Source organism: Cryptomeria japonica, chromosome 11 (assembly GCF_030272615.1).
Source record: "Cryptomeria japonica chromosome 11, Sugi_1.0, whole genome shotgun sequence".
In the NCBI taxonomy this organism is placed as follows: domain Eukaryota; kingdom Viridiplantae; phylum Streptophyta; class Pinopsida; order Cupressales; family Cupressaceae; genus Cryptomeria; species Cryptomeria japonica.
In genome coordinates, this window is record NC_081415.1 from 475,144,517 (window position 1) to 475,160,768 (window position 16,252).

At 37.6% G+C, this 16,252-nt stretch overlaps 1 pseudogene; it reads right to left on the bottom strand.

Moving 5' to 3' along the window:
* Positions 1-7,976: 7,976 nt before the first annotated feature.
* LOC131069220 (uncharacterized) lies at positions 7,977-10,739 on the bottom strand (annotated as a pseudogene).
* Positions 10,740-16,252: the final 5,513 nt, after the last annotated feature.

Genomic DNA, 16,252 nt, shown 5'->3' on the forward strand with positions numbered 1-16,252 from the left:
CCTACAGCAAAGACAATACTGGAAACCCAAAAGAAACACAAAAACTACCATCATTGGAACCTACAATTTTGGATTTCTCCCTTGGAGACCATTTCCAAAAACTGGGAACCCTTCCAAATGAGAAGAACTGAGAATATGAAGAAGAGGGAAAAGACCAGATTTGCATCACAAATTGCCAAGTGTCCTCTTTCTCCAACTGAAAATATTCTTTGCATAATTCTCATGGAAAATCCTTTCAAAATATTTGATATGTGTTGAAATTGACAACATTAACAAACTCTTCGCTTCAACAACTTTCCAACGACATATAATATGCCTATATTTGGGTAAAAAATAACCCATCAACCATTAGTCTCTCTCTACACAATAGTCATTTAAATTTTTGCATTTTTCGCATGGTTGAAACTATACATTTAATTTTGACTTTTCCCTTTCTGCTGTGCATTCATCCGTGCCACGTGTCTTCTTTTGGTTCACTCATGGATCCACCTGTTCTCCACCTCACTTGCCAAATCACCTTAGGCCAGACCCACCACTGGACTTTGGCTCACCTTGTCACCAAGTCGCGATGGGTAATTGACGAGCAGTTTTCCTTCGCGGATCAACGACCATCGTTGGATCAACTTCAACCTGCATGCTTGTTAATCTCCATTTTTTCTTCAAAATATAGGTGCCTCGCAATGCATGTCCGTGTGCATGGGGTCCACTGGGTGCTGAACTTCCACTTGCCAGAAGCCCACAAGCTCTTGACACTATAGATACATGTGGGTTTATATTTAAATATTTAGGAAAGCCCCTTCACTATCAATGTGGGATAAATGACCCCCTCTTTATTCCGGCGTTGCAGGAAATACATTTGTCTGAGAGTTTCCAGAGCCTTATCAACAAATGCGTGGGGAGAAATCTGCCAAAGCTTGGGAATTTTGGCTTTATACCTGTCAATTGTGCTGCTTGAAAGTTTTGAGCCTTTTTCTCTTTTAACCTTGTGCTGGGGAATGCTAGGCTTTGTTGGCAAATGCACACTCCAATGAGACATTGTAGGTGATTGAAGGTTTTATCATTGATGGCAACTTTACAATCCTATGACATCGACAAGGCAATCCACCAGCACCAACAAAGTTAGATTCTACACTGGCACACAGACCACCGACATCGGCAGTGAAAGGAAGCATACCGACACAGAAGCCGACATGAATTTTGTTGTTAATATATTTTTTTTATTATTGTAAAATCATTGTAAGCCGACTTGGCAAGTTGTAAAATGACTCTTATATAAGAGAGTTCATTGTAGAATAGTGTGAGAAGATAGATGTAATGAATGGAGGAATGTAATTAAGGGAAATAAGGCAGACCTATTATGCGAATTATAGGTTAAGGGTTTATGTATGAAGCAGAGCTATAAACCGGTACTGGATCTGGCATAGTAGATGCTATTTTGAAGCAGTACAAGACATTGGATTTATATAATCCATTTTGTAAGTCAGTGAGACTTCCCATTTTGTAATTGAGCAGTGAGCTCTAGGCACTTGGCCTTCCTGCATGTGCAGGCCCCTCTTGTAGCAGTAATATTCTGTTATTGGCCAGTAAGTGAATATTGAGGGTCACAAATCCCATTGAGGTTTTTCCCACACTGGGTTTCCTCATTAAAATATTGTGTTATGGTGTGTTTTTCATGTGGTTGTTTTTATGTCTGTTTATTGCATTACTTTTTGTTTACCGGTACACAGTTCTAATTTTCTTTACATGTTTTAAGTTAAGAAAATCTTATTACCGGTTAGATACTGATTCACCCCCCCCTCTCAATATCTGTGGGAATCCTAACAATTGGTATCAGAGCTTGGTCCTCTATTTCCAGAAGCCTAACAACTTGAGGAAGATCTTGACACCGGTAGAGATGGAAAACTTGATGAAGCAACTAGAAGGAGCTCTCTTAGACTATGATGCAGAAAAATTGAAAAATATCAAACTTGAAGATGATCTAAAGTCTACTCAGGATATTATTCAAGCACTTCAATAAAATCTTAATATTTCAAGAAACAAGAGAAGATAACTATGTGAAAAGATGCAAAATGAGAATGATGAAAAAGAAACTCTTTGTGATTTGACGAATAAGCTGAAATAAGAAAACATGACAACAAAGAATGAGATGCAGGATATGACTATGAGATTTTGTAAAGAAATTGAAGATAGAAAGAAGAATGAAGAAGACTTGACTAGAAGATTGAATGATGCTGCAAATGAAAACACAAGACTTAGTTATGAAAATGATATGTTGAAGACAGATCTAATGCATGCACAAAATGACTCAAATGAACTCATGAGACAAAAAGGTATCTTGGAAGGAGAACTGGTTGCTACAAATCAACATAAAGAAAAATTCAAGAAAAGCTCAGAAGAACTTGGTGACTTGTTGAAGAATCAGAAACCTAATGGTGACACTAATGGTCTTGGCTTTGAAACTGGTGAAAGCTTCGGTACTGCAAACACACAGGATCATGGAAAATCAGTAAGACAACCTACTGCTTATAAATTTAATGGAAAATTCTTTAGCTGTAACAAGTATTTTCATAGAGAAAATCAATGTAGATCTAGAAATTATTCGAGTACCAATACACCCACTGGTCAATGTTCAAAATGCAACAAAGTTGGTCATAATTCTAAAAATTGCAGAATGAATGTGAGATGTTATATTTGTGGAAGATTTGGACATTTATCTAATCAATGCAGAACACAAATCGGCATAGGTTATGGGAAGGCTATTTAGAAAGATAATGTGACTTGTTATGCATGTAACAAAATTGGGCATATTGCAAAATTTTGTAGAAGCAAGTCCTCTCTGGTAAACAACAAAGGTCCTAGTTTGAAAGGTAAAGAAAAGGTTGAAGAAGTAAAGCAGGAATTCTCAAAACAATGGATCAGGAAATCAGAACTAAATGTTGATAGGAATACTCCTCCACTGGTAGAACAAAGTAACACTCCACCGACAGAAGAAAGTAACACTCCACTGGTAGGAGAGTCTTCATCTAACTAAAGAAAATTTCTTTGAGGGTTTGGCAAACAAATGTGAAACATGCTATTATTCCCTCGGTTGATGGTAAGAAGTTAAAATTACTTCTATACTGGCAGATATCTTAAGTGATTACTTAACCGACAAGCATTAAATATGGTGGTTGGCAAAATTAACATTATAAATCAGTGTTTTTGGCTCCATTCTACTTCACCGAGCACTCAAACATTCAAAGAGTGTGAAAATTCTAAGCTAAGGCATTTCGAGCAAAGAAGCAAAGCAATTCAACAATCAATCTTTCCAAAGGCAGAAAAAGGTATTTATAATCATGGCATCCTCTTTTGTACCTGAATTCATAGCAAACCCTACTGTAGTGGAAGTAATCAAGCACCCTAGGCCCATTTTTTCAGTTAGTTCCCGAAATAGCAAAGAAGGATGATAATGCTGGTGCTTTTTCTCAAATCCCCAAAGGAGTAGTTTTTGCAGAAGACCCTAGGATGTATATTCATTTCCATATAGAAGAATTAGGAGATGAAGAAATTAAGAACATGTACAAGACTATTATTTGTGATGATTTCGGTAATGTGAAACCTGAACACAAAATAATTGAAACCCTAGGATTCATAGAAATTCTCTGCATTCTGGAATTCCGTAAGGAAGTGATAAGGATAGTGTTGAGCAGGGTTCCTGGTGAATTTTTCTGGCTAGATTCAATTCACAAAATTACTAAGGAAGTTGTAAAAGCTGTAACAGGTTTACCCTCCACCGATAACAGACCCGACAAGACAAAGAAGGTCAAGCAAATGACCTAGTAATGAACCTAACAGATGCAACATCCAACAAAAGGTCTTTAAGAGTGAATGATGTAACTGACATAAATGTGAGATTCATTAGCATGATTCTAGGCTACAAAAAAACACATGAAAACATACTAAATTTAGTTTCCAGCTTATGCATAAAGAGTGCTCATGACATGATTAAGGATAATGTGAAAATTGATGTGTGTGAATGGTTGAAGGATGAATTGATTGACAATCTGGGAAAGATCAAGAAGGATAAGAAAGGGACATTTAGATTTGGCAACTTACTTGTTTGCTTAATGCTACATATAACCAAACAGGTGCCTGATATAGGTAATAAGAACCTTGGATTTGACATACCGGTAGGCAAATAGTTATCTGACTTATTCAACATGGGTGAAAACAAAGAGAAGAATATTAATGAGTACTTTCAAGCATTAAAGGCCAGAATGAACGCTAGAGTCAGACTGTCACAAGAAATTATAAATAAATATAAGGATGACATATGTTTTGTGACTATGAAGGATGAGATCTGGATGGAGGTAGTTATCCCAAGAACAATTTGGGTTACTGAAATGGGTTATGAGACAGATGATCACATCATTGAAACATATGCAAAAGCCCTTCTGGAAGCACCCAAGGAACCTAAGGAGGAGGTATTTGGCAGTGCTGAAACCATTGAAAATCAAATTCAATCCAAGAAGAGAGTGAAGAAAGTAGAAGCAACAGTGAGGAGAGGTTCAAGGCAGGCTAAGCCTATCAAAGAAGATGTACTTAAACAAAATGGTATCACTGAAGATGAGTTACAAGAACAACAACCAGAAACTCACCTTTCACTTGTAGCAACTTCTTCAAAAAGTGACATGCCAACTGCATTTAAAAGAGTTGTAAGGAAAAGGCAACCTTAACTAGTATCCACACCTTCGCCTAGAAGAACCAGGCAAAAACAATAGGCAGTAAGGCCCCTGACTAAGAAGATAACTCCAAAGAAGAAAAAGTTAACACCAAAGAAAAGGACTCAACAAAATATTGCTCCAATTGACAAACTACTATATGAAATAATAGAGGATGGACAACAGAAAAACATCAACAAACTATATGATACATTATCAGTTGATGACAAGGAGAAAGTTGAAAATAGTGTAATTCTACACTTGGATATCTATAAGAAATTTTTGATGCAAATTGTAGATGAAGTACCGGTAGAACTATTTAAGAGACTTGAAGCTAGAAGGCAAGCTGCTATAGAGCTTGACAAGAAAATAAAGATTGAGAAACTACTTTCTATTTATTTTGTTAACTCACCAAAGGAGATAGATGATATGATCTTAGAGGCTAACCAGACAATATTCTCAATTGCACACCAACATGTAGCACTTATGGCTGGTAGAGTAAATGAGGTTGCAGAGGAAACTGCTAATGCATGGGATATATTCATTAGTGAGAAGGAAAAATAGGAAGAATATAGAAACCCCAAACCAATCAAGTTATATCAGAAAGACAAGGATAAGGGAAAAGGAAAGGTTGGTGGACCTCCAAGCATCAAAATAACAGATAATCTACCCCCATCATCTCAAGATACTCCACCGGTAACAACAATTGAAGATCAACCGTTTGATGAGAGTATGGATATATCACAAGAGGATACAAATCCTAATTCCGAGGTATTATATACAATAGATGTTGATACTCAGAAGGTCAACATTATGGTAGATAAGGACACAACCGGTAAGACAGATATGGCTAGTGAGCCATCGGTAACTGATAACATAGATAACACTGAAGGAAAACTGACAGATAGTGCCACAGAACAACAGGAAGAAGAATAAATAGAGCAACAAGCATAGCAACAGGCTCCAGCACAGGAACAGGTTAATACAGAATCAATGCCACCAACAACTGCTGAGCAAAACAAACCATTGCTTAAGGAAATGGAAACACAGACTGACCTACCAGAGGTCACTGCAAGCAAGGATATTGTTCCCACCAGTGGAATTCAGAGTGTTGGCTCTTCAACTGTAGGATTCAAGACAACAAATGTAACTGAAGTTCTTTTAGACTCTATAAAGAAAATAATAGATTGTAGTTCACAGGCATATAAGGCTATAGATGACACAATTCCAATTTTGAAGATGATAGCTCCAAAATGTAATGTAGATAATAAAGATTCTTTGAGTCAATTTGACACTTTGTCTAAGTATATTACTGACAACACAGTGACAGTTGAACAAATAAAGGAGGACGTATTCAAAGAGATGTTAGAAAAGGAAAAACAAAAATTCTTTGAGGAAGAAATAAAGAAGTGTACAAGGCAGTTTGACACACTTCTACCAGAATTATGTAGCACATTAAAGGAATTCAAAAATTTGTACAGAGATACTTGTAAGACTAACTTTTTGACAGTTGATATAGACAAGAAGATCAACAAGATACAAGAGGAAATAAATCAACTAGCTAACAATTTTATTAATTCATCTGATTCATTCATCAGTTTTGGAGCAGAAGATAATAGGTTTTGAGGAAGAATTACTAAAGATAGAAAGAGAAAAGGAGAGAATAAAAAGTAAGGCTAAGGATCTGAAATTAAGACTAAGTCCAAAACTGGACTACCTAGCATCCTTAAGGAAAGAAATACCTGATGCATTGGTACAAGGACAGAAAACACCGGCAGAGCAAATGCAACAACTCATCGGTACAGTTCAGAGGATAGAGGCCACAATAAAAGACAATAAAAAGTTCATTGAGAACTTGAATCTAGTTTCAGTAGAGCTTTTTTATATTGTAACCAACTGGTTACAAGGTTGAGACACAAAACTACACTCTATTGACACTTTGACAACCTTTGTCATTGATGCCAAAGGGGGAGTAGTGGTATGAGAAAAATCCAATAACTTAGGGATCATCTGCTCAGGGGGAGCACACATTTTTGGTAACAATTTTTAGACTTCAATTTTTGGATACACTTCTAAATTTTTCTCATGAGTGTTGCCATCAATGTCAAAGGGGGAGATTGTTGGCAAATGCACACTCCAATGAGACATTGTAGGTGATTGAAGGTTTTGTCATTGATGGCAACCTTACAATCCTATGACACTAGCAAGGCAATCCACCGGCACCAACAAAGTTAGATTCTACACCGACACACAGACCACTGGCACCGGCAGTGAAAGGAAGCATATCGGCACAGAAGCCGACATGAATTTTGTTGTTAATATATTTTGTTTATTATTGTAAAATTATTGTAAGCCGACTTGGCAAGTTATAAAATGACTCTTATATAAGAGAGTTCATTGTAGAAAATTGTGAGAAGATAGATGTAATGAATGGAGGAATGTAATTAAGCGAAATAAGGCAGACCTATTATGCGAATTATAGGTTAAGGGTTTATGTATGAAGTAGAGCTATAAACCGGTACTGGATCTGGCATAGTAGATGCTATTTTGAAGTAGTACAAGACATTGGATTTATATAATCCATTTTGTAAGTCAGTGAGACTTCCCATTTTGTAATTGAGCAGTGAGCTCTAGGCACTTGGCCTTCCTGCATGTGCAGGCCCCTCTTGTAGCAGTAATATTCTGTTATTGGCCAGTAAGTGGATATTGTGGGTTACAAATCCCACCGAGGTTTCTCCCACTCTAGGTTTCCTTGTTAAAATATTGTGTTATGGTGTTTTTTTCATGTGGTTGTTTTTATCTCTATTTATTGCATTACTTTCTATTTACCAGTACACAGTTCTAATTTGCTCTACATGTTTTAAGTTAAGAAAATTTTATTACCGGTTAGATACTGATTCACCCCCCCCTCTCAATATATTTGGGAATCCAAAAAGGCTTCATGCCTAACAATTGAATTTGCTGATAGTTTCTAATGCCTTATCAACATACTCCATGCGCCACTTCATGCATAGTAGGGAGGAAGCTGGAGAGGTTGCGAAGGGTAGCTTTATGGTTGCTGATTGCAGTTGCTTGAAAGTTTTTAAAGCCTTTTACCTCACGCGTGGCAAGGAAGAGACTGGTGAAGGTCATGAAAATAGCACCATGCCTGTAGTAATAACTATGTAGGATATGCAAATCACTTAGCCCCTCTTCATCTCCATTTCCTGGCATATTCAAAAAAATTGAATGCCCTCATAATTGTTGAAACCTATATACTTCATCAGTTGAAACAACCTACAAGTAGAGCTTAATAAGTTCATCACTGACTACAAATGGTGTCAACACACCCAAGTCTGTGAACAAGAGTGTACGATACTGTGGTGGAGTGTAATCTCTTGCAGAAGAGTCTGTTTCTACTGATGTAGGAACAAAATCTCCAAAATTAATTGAGTACATAGCAGGGGACATGTTTGTTTGATCAAGAGGATAAAGACAAGCTAACTTGTAACTTTCAGCTACCACATAGATAGGTTTATTCATGCTATGAGCTACCAATGCAGTTTGATATGTTCCCATCATATTTATGATACCTCCACTCTCAACCACACCATCTGCTCCAAAGAGTACCAAATCCACTTTCTCCAAGGTATATGCCACAGCTGAATCAATGATAAATTTAACAGGAACACCCACTGCAACAAGTTCCTTTGTCATCTCTATGCCTGTGTTGTCTGGTCTTCCTTCAATGCAAAAAACACTAAAGTGCTTCCCATTAGATGATGTCATCATCAACAATGGCAAGACTACTCTGAAGAAACCATGAACCAAAATTCTTCTACCATCCACTATAAAATCCTGACCAAGCATTGCAATGGTTTTGCGAGCCTTGAGGGATATTTCTCCAAACCTTTCTCCACATTATATAAGGTGAGACTTGGTAGTATGAAAATCTTCAAACTCCAAAGCCGATGTCCGAGCAACATATCGCATAAAAAGGTCACAACCAGCAGATAATGAAATAGAAGTCTCATCCCACACCTTTGAAATGCCTCAGGACACCCTTCATATACCTCAAGAATTGATCAACACAATTTTCTAATCATTAAAACTCAACTTGCAACTTTGAGGCACTTGTCCCCAAAACACTAAAATGGCCTCAGGAACTAGATCTGAAAACTGATTAAATCATCTTTTTGTATCCCGCCATCTGAAGGACAAGTAGTTTGATATATTGACTATCACCTTGTAAAACCACTCCTCATAACGAATCCTGAGTGATGAGATATTAATGGACAAATTTGATTAAATGGCTATGCCAGCATTTGAACCTGATAAAATCCAAGTGCATGGACCTCAAAGTGCACACATTAAAAATATCAAATGGTCTCCGTGGATCCCCAAATATGGGGCATAGATACCTTGAAGTGCAAAGAATACCATGGAATGTTCAGTTTGACCGAGAAGCTGATAGGGTGCAAATGGAAAGCTCATGAAAATAGCCACTTAACAGATGTAACAACGAAAGTGCAGAAAATTGAATAAAATGGCTCAAGAAATCATTTTGGAAAACTGGTCAAATGAATTGACTAGGACTTGAAACTGCATATGGAGGTTGTCATTAGTACATACCATATAATGCAACTTGAATCTCACCATGAAACTCAACTGGGTAAAAGTTACAAGCTCTTAAAGTTGACCACTTAGTGTTTATGAGAAAACACTACTTGCAGATTTCTAAAAATTGCAAATTAAATGACCTTTGAAAACTGGTCAAACGAATTGACAAGGGCCTCAAACTGGAAAAACAACTTGTCTTTCATATTAGCAGTACCCTGGAAATTTTTTTTTGATATGAAAATCATCGGGGCATTTATTACACATATGCAAAGTGGTGCTTTGACTAGTTGTTAAAACGAGGACTTATGCAAACAACACAAACTGCAAATGAAATGAGTTTACCAAACTGAGCAAATGGATTCATAGGGACTTGAAATTTGGCATGTAGGCACACCTATATATTTAGGAATTAGGGGTATACTTTATTTAACATGACGATCACTTGGTCATGAAAGGCAAAGCCTCAAATTAGGCCACTTGGTAAAATTTGAATTTGTGCATAGAACAACTTTCAATCCACCCCTTGAAATGGGTACTTGACAAACTGATCTAAACTGAAATCTGAAAGTTGTCAACCATTGCATAGGCCAAATGAAATGTGTACAACAATTTTCCAGAGCTTTACCTCTTGATAATCAATTGGCCCTATTTTACCCTTCTTTAAACTAGGCCATCTGAATGAGATTTTAAAGTGGTCTTTTGAAAGTCCAGATGCACAAATTTATAAATGGGCCTCTCAAATTCCTCAAATTTTATGAGTCCCAATAGTGGTTTTGACTGGGGATGGTTGATTGCAAGATCAACACAAGAATCTAGAAACTTTGGTAGAGCAGACCACCCAAAACCAAATAACTTCTCTTCTTCTAAAAAACAAGGGTTCCTTATTCTACCCAAATAGAAGGGTACTTTATTCCGAACAAACCACAAAACTAAAAACAAAGCAACTGTGCAATATAGATATTATTTACAAATGGCCCCAGGCCATCAAAACTGAAATCAATGCTTACCTCTATCAAACACATGATTCTCATTTCCATAAATCAAGGGTAAGCTGGAAGTTTCATTTACATCTGCCTGATCAAAAACACTTTCTCTTTCCATCAACTCTTTATAATTATTTCCCATCTGAAAAGAAAAGTAACCCAGCTCCCTCTGGAAGCTAGGAACATGAGGCACATCTTGATCGCTAGTTTGCACAAGAGGAAAACATTCATCTGCAACCTTGGTTTGCAAACTAGAAAGAAACATTTCCAAATAGAATGGCTGCAATTCAACATGCTGCTGATCACAATTTTCATCAGCATTATGCACAAGTAAAAACACATAATCATCATTTGTCAATGTTTCATTTACCACTTGTAAATTTGGGAAAATTACTTTAGATTTATCATTCCTTTTAAAAGCAAGATCCACATAATGCATATCAAATTCTGAATTCATATCAGCATATGAACCCACATTATCACATCTATCAACCTTATATGCATTTTCATCTTGTCTACTATTCAAATCAAATGTAGGGAAAGAATCAATATCATGTGTATCATACTTCACACCCTCAAAAATATCATTAGTATCAAAATGCATACTGGTTGGGTATGAGAGATTGGGGTTATTTCTGGATGCATATCTCTTAAGATCAGTAGCTAAGAGTTCTGAGATTTGTTCACTACTTAGTGAACCTTCTCCTTTATTTTCATTTTCCTTGGCTTCATCTTCTATGTTGTAAACATTGTCCCAATCTAATGCAGGTATTAAATCTGCAGTGTGATGAATACTAAGAGGGGGGGTGAATTAGTATACAAAAAATTTCTGTACTCAAACACTTTATCAGTCTAACGGTAAACCGGTATAACTGTTTAACTAACAAACCGGTTAACACAAATGCAAACCAAACAATAAGTAAGGAATTCACCCATAGAAGCACAATCACCATAACACAAGAGATTTTGACATGGAAAACCAAATGGGAAAAACCACGGTGAGATGAAACTCACACGTAACTATTTGCAGAATAGTAACCAGACCGGTTAAGGTCATACAATATTTTTTACCAAAACAGATCCTGTTAGGAATCTCAATCTCTGTTAGGAGACAAGTCCGATTAAAGACTACCTTGTGAGAGGATTTTAGATCCATAGATGTGAACCACCTTATTAGAGGATTTACAAAGGCTTTTCTGGGCCTACCCAGTTAAGGGTTTGTAACTTGTCAAAGATGTGAGTAATCAACAAGTGAATGATCTAGCAAATAGCACAACCTACTTGGTTAGATCCATGATAGCTCATTGATAATGCATTTCAACATTGTTTCAGTCTTCAGTAAATCCACACTCTGTTACAGTACACAAACTTGATCTCTTTGTTACGATCGCACACACATGAACTCATCAACCACTTCAAACCCTAACAGCTACTCACACATCTTGAAACCCTAGACATGATGTCCTTAAAAGGAATCTGATTTCATGTCGGTCCAATAGGATTACATTGCAAGTTCCTAGGTTCATTGTATCTAGACAAATTTGGTAACATGACACAAAATCACTGTCAAAGTGTCAATGGATGGTAACTCATCACAAAGATATACCGATTGGTAACTCATCATAGAGTATTACTGGTTTATACAACTTTACCGATTGCCGGTTGGTAACTCAGAGTAATACTGGTTTAACAGATTACCGATTGACAAAAATGAAGACTGGGAAAATGATAACTGCCGCTTCTAGTTCCTTTGCTTTGTTCCAATTGAGATCCTCAAACCGCTTGAGGTCCTCATGCCACTTGATATCAGCAAACACTTTCTCCAAGACACCGATAGTCTAAAGACTATAACATAACACCGGTTTGAAACAAATACCAGTTGAGCATAACTCATACATACAAAAAGTGATCTCATAGCAAGTGTGTGTCCATCAATGACAATTACAACATAATCATAAAAAATGCCAACAATCTCCTCCTTTGGCATTGATGGCAACACTTAGGAAATTTTTGACATCTAAGTGTTTTTACAAAAAAAATATGCCATAATAAAAAATACTCCCCCTAAGCATATACACTATCCCTTTGCAGAAAAGAAAATGTATACTACTTCCTTACAGAGATAAACATGCGTATACATAGCATGCATCAAAATTTTAAATACAAGAATACTTCTCCCCCTTTGCCAAAAATGACAAAATACAGCTGAATAACCCCTATTTCTACTAGCTGAATAACTGTTTATGACAATAAAGAGTGAAACTTGTCAAAAACTGATTTAAAGTCTTGCATAAATTGCTTCATGGATAAGGACCATGACTCAAGTAATGAAGTAGAAACCTCATTCTCCATTTGCATCTAGGATACCTGTTCCTCCATGGCATCCAAAGCACTCATCTCTTGAGTAACCGTCAAGGCATCCAGATTGAGATAGCACTTCTGAAGTATTTGCAGTCTGGATAGTAGAACTAGTTGAAGTTCCTGCAGATCCTTGGTCTAGTTGTTGATCTCCAAATCAATTCTCGCAGCCTGAAGATGAAACTAGTGAATGGTTTGCCTGTAAGTGGTAAAGGAATCATATGGGGTCTTGAAGGTGCTTATGAATGTCTGCAAATCAGTTTGCAGTTTCTCTTTTTGGGCAAGCACATCATCACAGAATAGATGGGGTAGACATATCTTACTGAGCAGCAATTTCCCCTCATCCATTGCATCTCTGATGGCCTTCTGTGCCTTTTGCAGATTAGACCGGAGCTCATGTAACTTTTTCACCAAGGCAGTGTTTAAAGCCTTTTGATGCTCCTTCTTAGTATGTGCTTCAACAACCTCTTCTAGGCTTTGTACCTGGTCCTCCACAATTGTGCATAAGAGTTTCAGTTGAGCTAGCAAGTAATTGGTATTGGGGAGGTTGGTACTGGGTATCAAACAAATAAGAGTGTCCACTACAACTTGGATCGTGTCTTGCTCCTTCTTCCTCCTTATCACCTCTAGGTGTTCTTCAGCAAGCTTAATGCTTTGTAGCAGCTCCGATTCATTAGTAGATTGGAGGTCAATGGGACTGGTAATGTCAGCCAATTTGGCTTGACTACCGGTTGCCTTTGGGGTCTCCACCTATGTGCTCTGTGCTGCTTCCTCCTTCTCTTTGGCTCTTAACTTATCTCCTTCTACCTTCTTTTGCTCCTCTATTTCTTGCTTTCTTTTCTCTTCTTCCTTCTTCTTCTCTTCTTCTTTCTGCTCCTTTTCTTCTTCATCCTTCTTTTTCTTCTCTTCTTCCTGCTTCTTTTTCTCCTCTTCCTGCTTCCTCTTCTCCTCTTCCTTTCTTTTCTTTTCCTCTTCTAGTTTCCTCTTCTCCTCCTCCTTTTTCTTTTCTTCCTCTTTTCTCTTTTTCTCTTCTTTTGCCCATTTCTTTTTTTCAACTTCCTATTGCTTCTTCTCTTTTTCCACTTGCTCCTTGGCAGCCTTTTCTTTGTCCTATTTTTCCTGTCCCGCCGCTTCTGATGGTGTACCCAGAGTGACATTTTAACCATTCAAGGCATCAACATCAATAGGATCCATTTGATCAGTGACCTGTTCTCCTTCACTGTCATATACCTGATTGGTTTATTGGTTGTCGGTTCTTGCTCATCTTTCCTGTTGGCTTTAGCCACTTGATGCAAACTTAAAGTGGCTTGGGCATGAGTGTGGGTATCTTTTACCACTACAGGAACTTTTCCTTCTAGCAACAAGAGTCTCCTTCTTCTCATGAAGAAGAGGCCCTTATATCTTTCCACTACTTCATAAAGTTCAATTTTAGGCACATTAGGAAAGTATTGTGCAAATACTTCCTCTCTTATTTCTTGTTCCTTTTCTATGGCAACACACCACTTGTTATCTAAAGAATTATACAAAGAATCAGGTGTCTCAGATTTAATTTCTGATGGCCACCGGTCATTAATACATAAATAATTGATAACTTCCTGTTCAACTTCCTTCTTTTCATCATCATTAAAATCATCAAAGCACTCTTTCAAATCACCAAATAATTTTCTTCTAATATTTTTAATAGTTCTTTGACAACATGTCAAAGGTTTGTAGGAGGAAAAATCAATATTTACCGGTGCAGATGTTGCCGGTTCACTCTTTGTCTTTTTCTTCGTTTGCCTAGTCTTCTTAGGCTATTCTTCAGACACAGTGTCCTCTGAGTCTGGTGTGGTGTCTTTTGTCTTCTGCTTTCTCTCAAAGACTTTGGTGGGTGCACCTTCTAGTTTCTTCTTTGCTGGTGACCGCTTGGTCACTTTGGGACTTGCTGTTGTAACCAGTGCTGATACTAAAGGCACTACCTTTCCCTTCTTTACTGACGGTGCTTCAATCGGTGTAACCCTTTCCAAATAGGTGCCAGTTCTCTTTGCCTTTGGATCAAGGGGCAAGGCGATTAGGGTAGAGGCATACCCATCTAGCATGTCATACATTACCTCATATCCCATCGGTTCCACTTCTTCTTGTCTAGGCTCAACCGCCTCCATTATGCACTCAACAACTCCGATGGTGAAGCAGATGTCATCTTCATATTTCTTGACAATATCACCTAATATTCTCACTCTTTGGCTCATTTTGCATCTGAACTCATCAAATTATTTGTTCAAAACTTCTAGATAACCGGTTCCAACCGCTTGAAGGCTTTCCTTGATTTTCTTTGTAACCAGTTGGTCGACAGGCCATTGAATATCTTTGACTCCTAGGAAGTAACTTTGGAAGTAGAAGAACAACCCAACCAATAGTTGTCCAAACTTAAATCTCAAGGCATTGTCCTGTTTGATTGACTTTAGGTTTAGTAGAAGTTGCCTTTGCACATAGGTGCATAAGTCAAATGATGCATCTTCCATGATCATCCGATAGCCAGCATTTACCGCTACAGCAGAGATAGAGTTGATTTTGCTCACGTGGAACGTCCGGTATCCTATCACCATACACGCATATTTGACCAGATCATGCTTAATGGAATTGATAGTCATTCCCCGTGAGTCGCTCACAGAATTGGTGAGCTTGGTCATTTCCGTCTTGCTGATCTTTCTTAGGGCTAGCACTTCACTGATGTTACAGAAACTAGTGACAGCATGAATCGCTTCCGATGTGATATCATGCATCCACTCTAAGTACATTTTATCACTGTGCACTCTACTCAGAATGATGTGGATGTGATCATCTGAAAAACTCTTCAAGGAAATAGACTTCATTGTGAAGCTTCTTCTTTTCTAGGACGCTAAATTCCAGTTTAATCTTCTTGTCCTTCCCGCAGAACAAACTCAACTGGGAATGAATTACAAGAGATCCTAAGTCTTCAATCTTGTAGTTAATGTAATTGGAAATGCCTTCCTCCACTATAACACCAACGGGTATCTGAGATAGGGCATTGTATTTTTCCTTCCGTTGAATGAAGTCTATTGGATCAACGGGTGCACTAGGGCTAGAGTGTGATAAGGAAGCCATGATAAACAGAGAAATTTTGAGAAATACCTTCGTAATTCAAAATTTAGGGCTTGCAAATTACACTACACCACTCACTCCTTCAGTTGCTGAAATACCGATTTGTGCTCTACACTTGACCGATTGATATTCACTTCTAATTCTTCTTCAAGATTTTGAGAATTCTTCGAATCGCAATCCAAATCGCTTTTCGTCACTTAGTGCAAAAAAAAACTTCTTTGCTCGAGAACTGGTATGTGAAAAATGACTTGAAAAATCCTTTTAAACAAGTTCTCCACCTACCATAATAAATGCTCCACTATTAGGGCGTAAACCCTAATTTGCCTCTTACCATTTCTGGTCTTTTGTCAGTTGACAGGTATCACTTACCGGTTAAGGTCTTTTATCGGTTTAAACCGGGGGTTCGAGATGTTTCACCGTTTGCTCCCCCTAAGCTTTTCTGATGCTTAGTTTGCCAGTTCAGTGACTTCCACACTAGGTGCAGAAACTGGTTCTTCTTGAATCACTTCT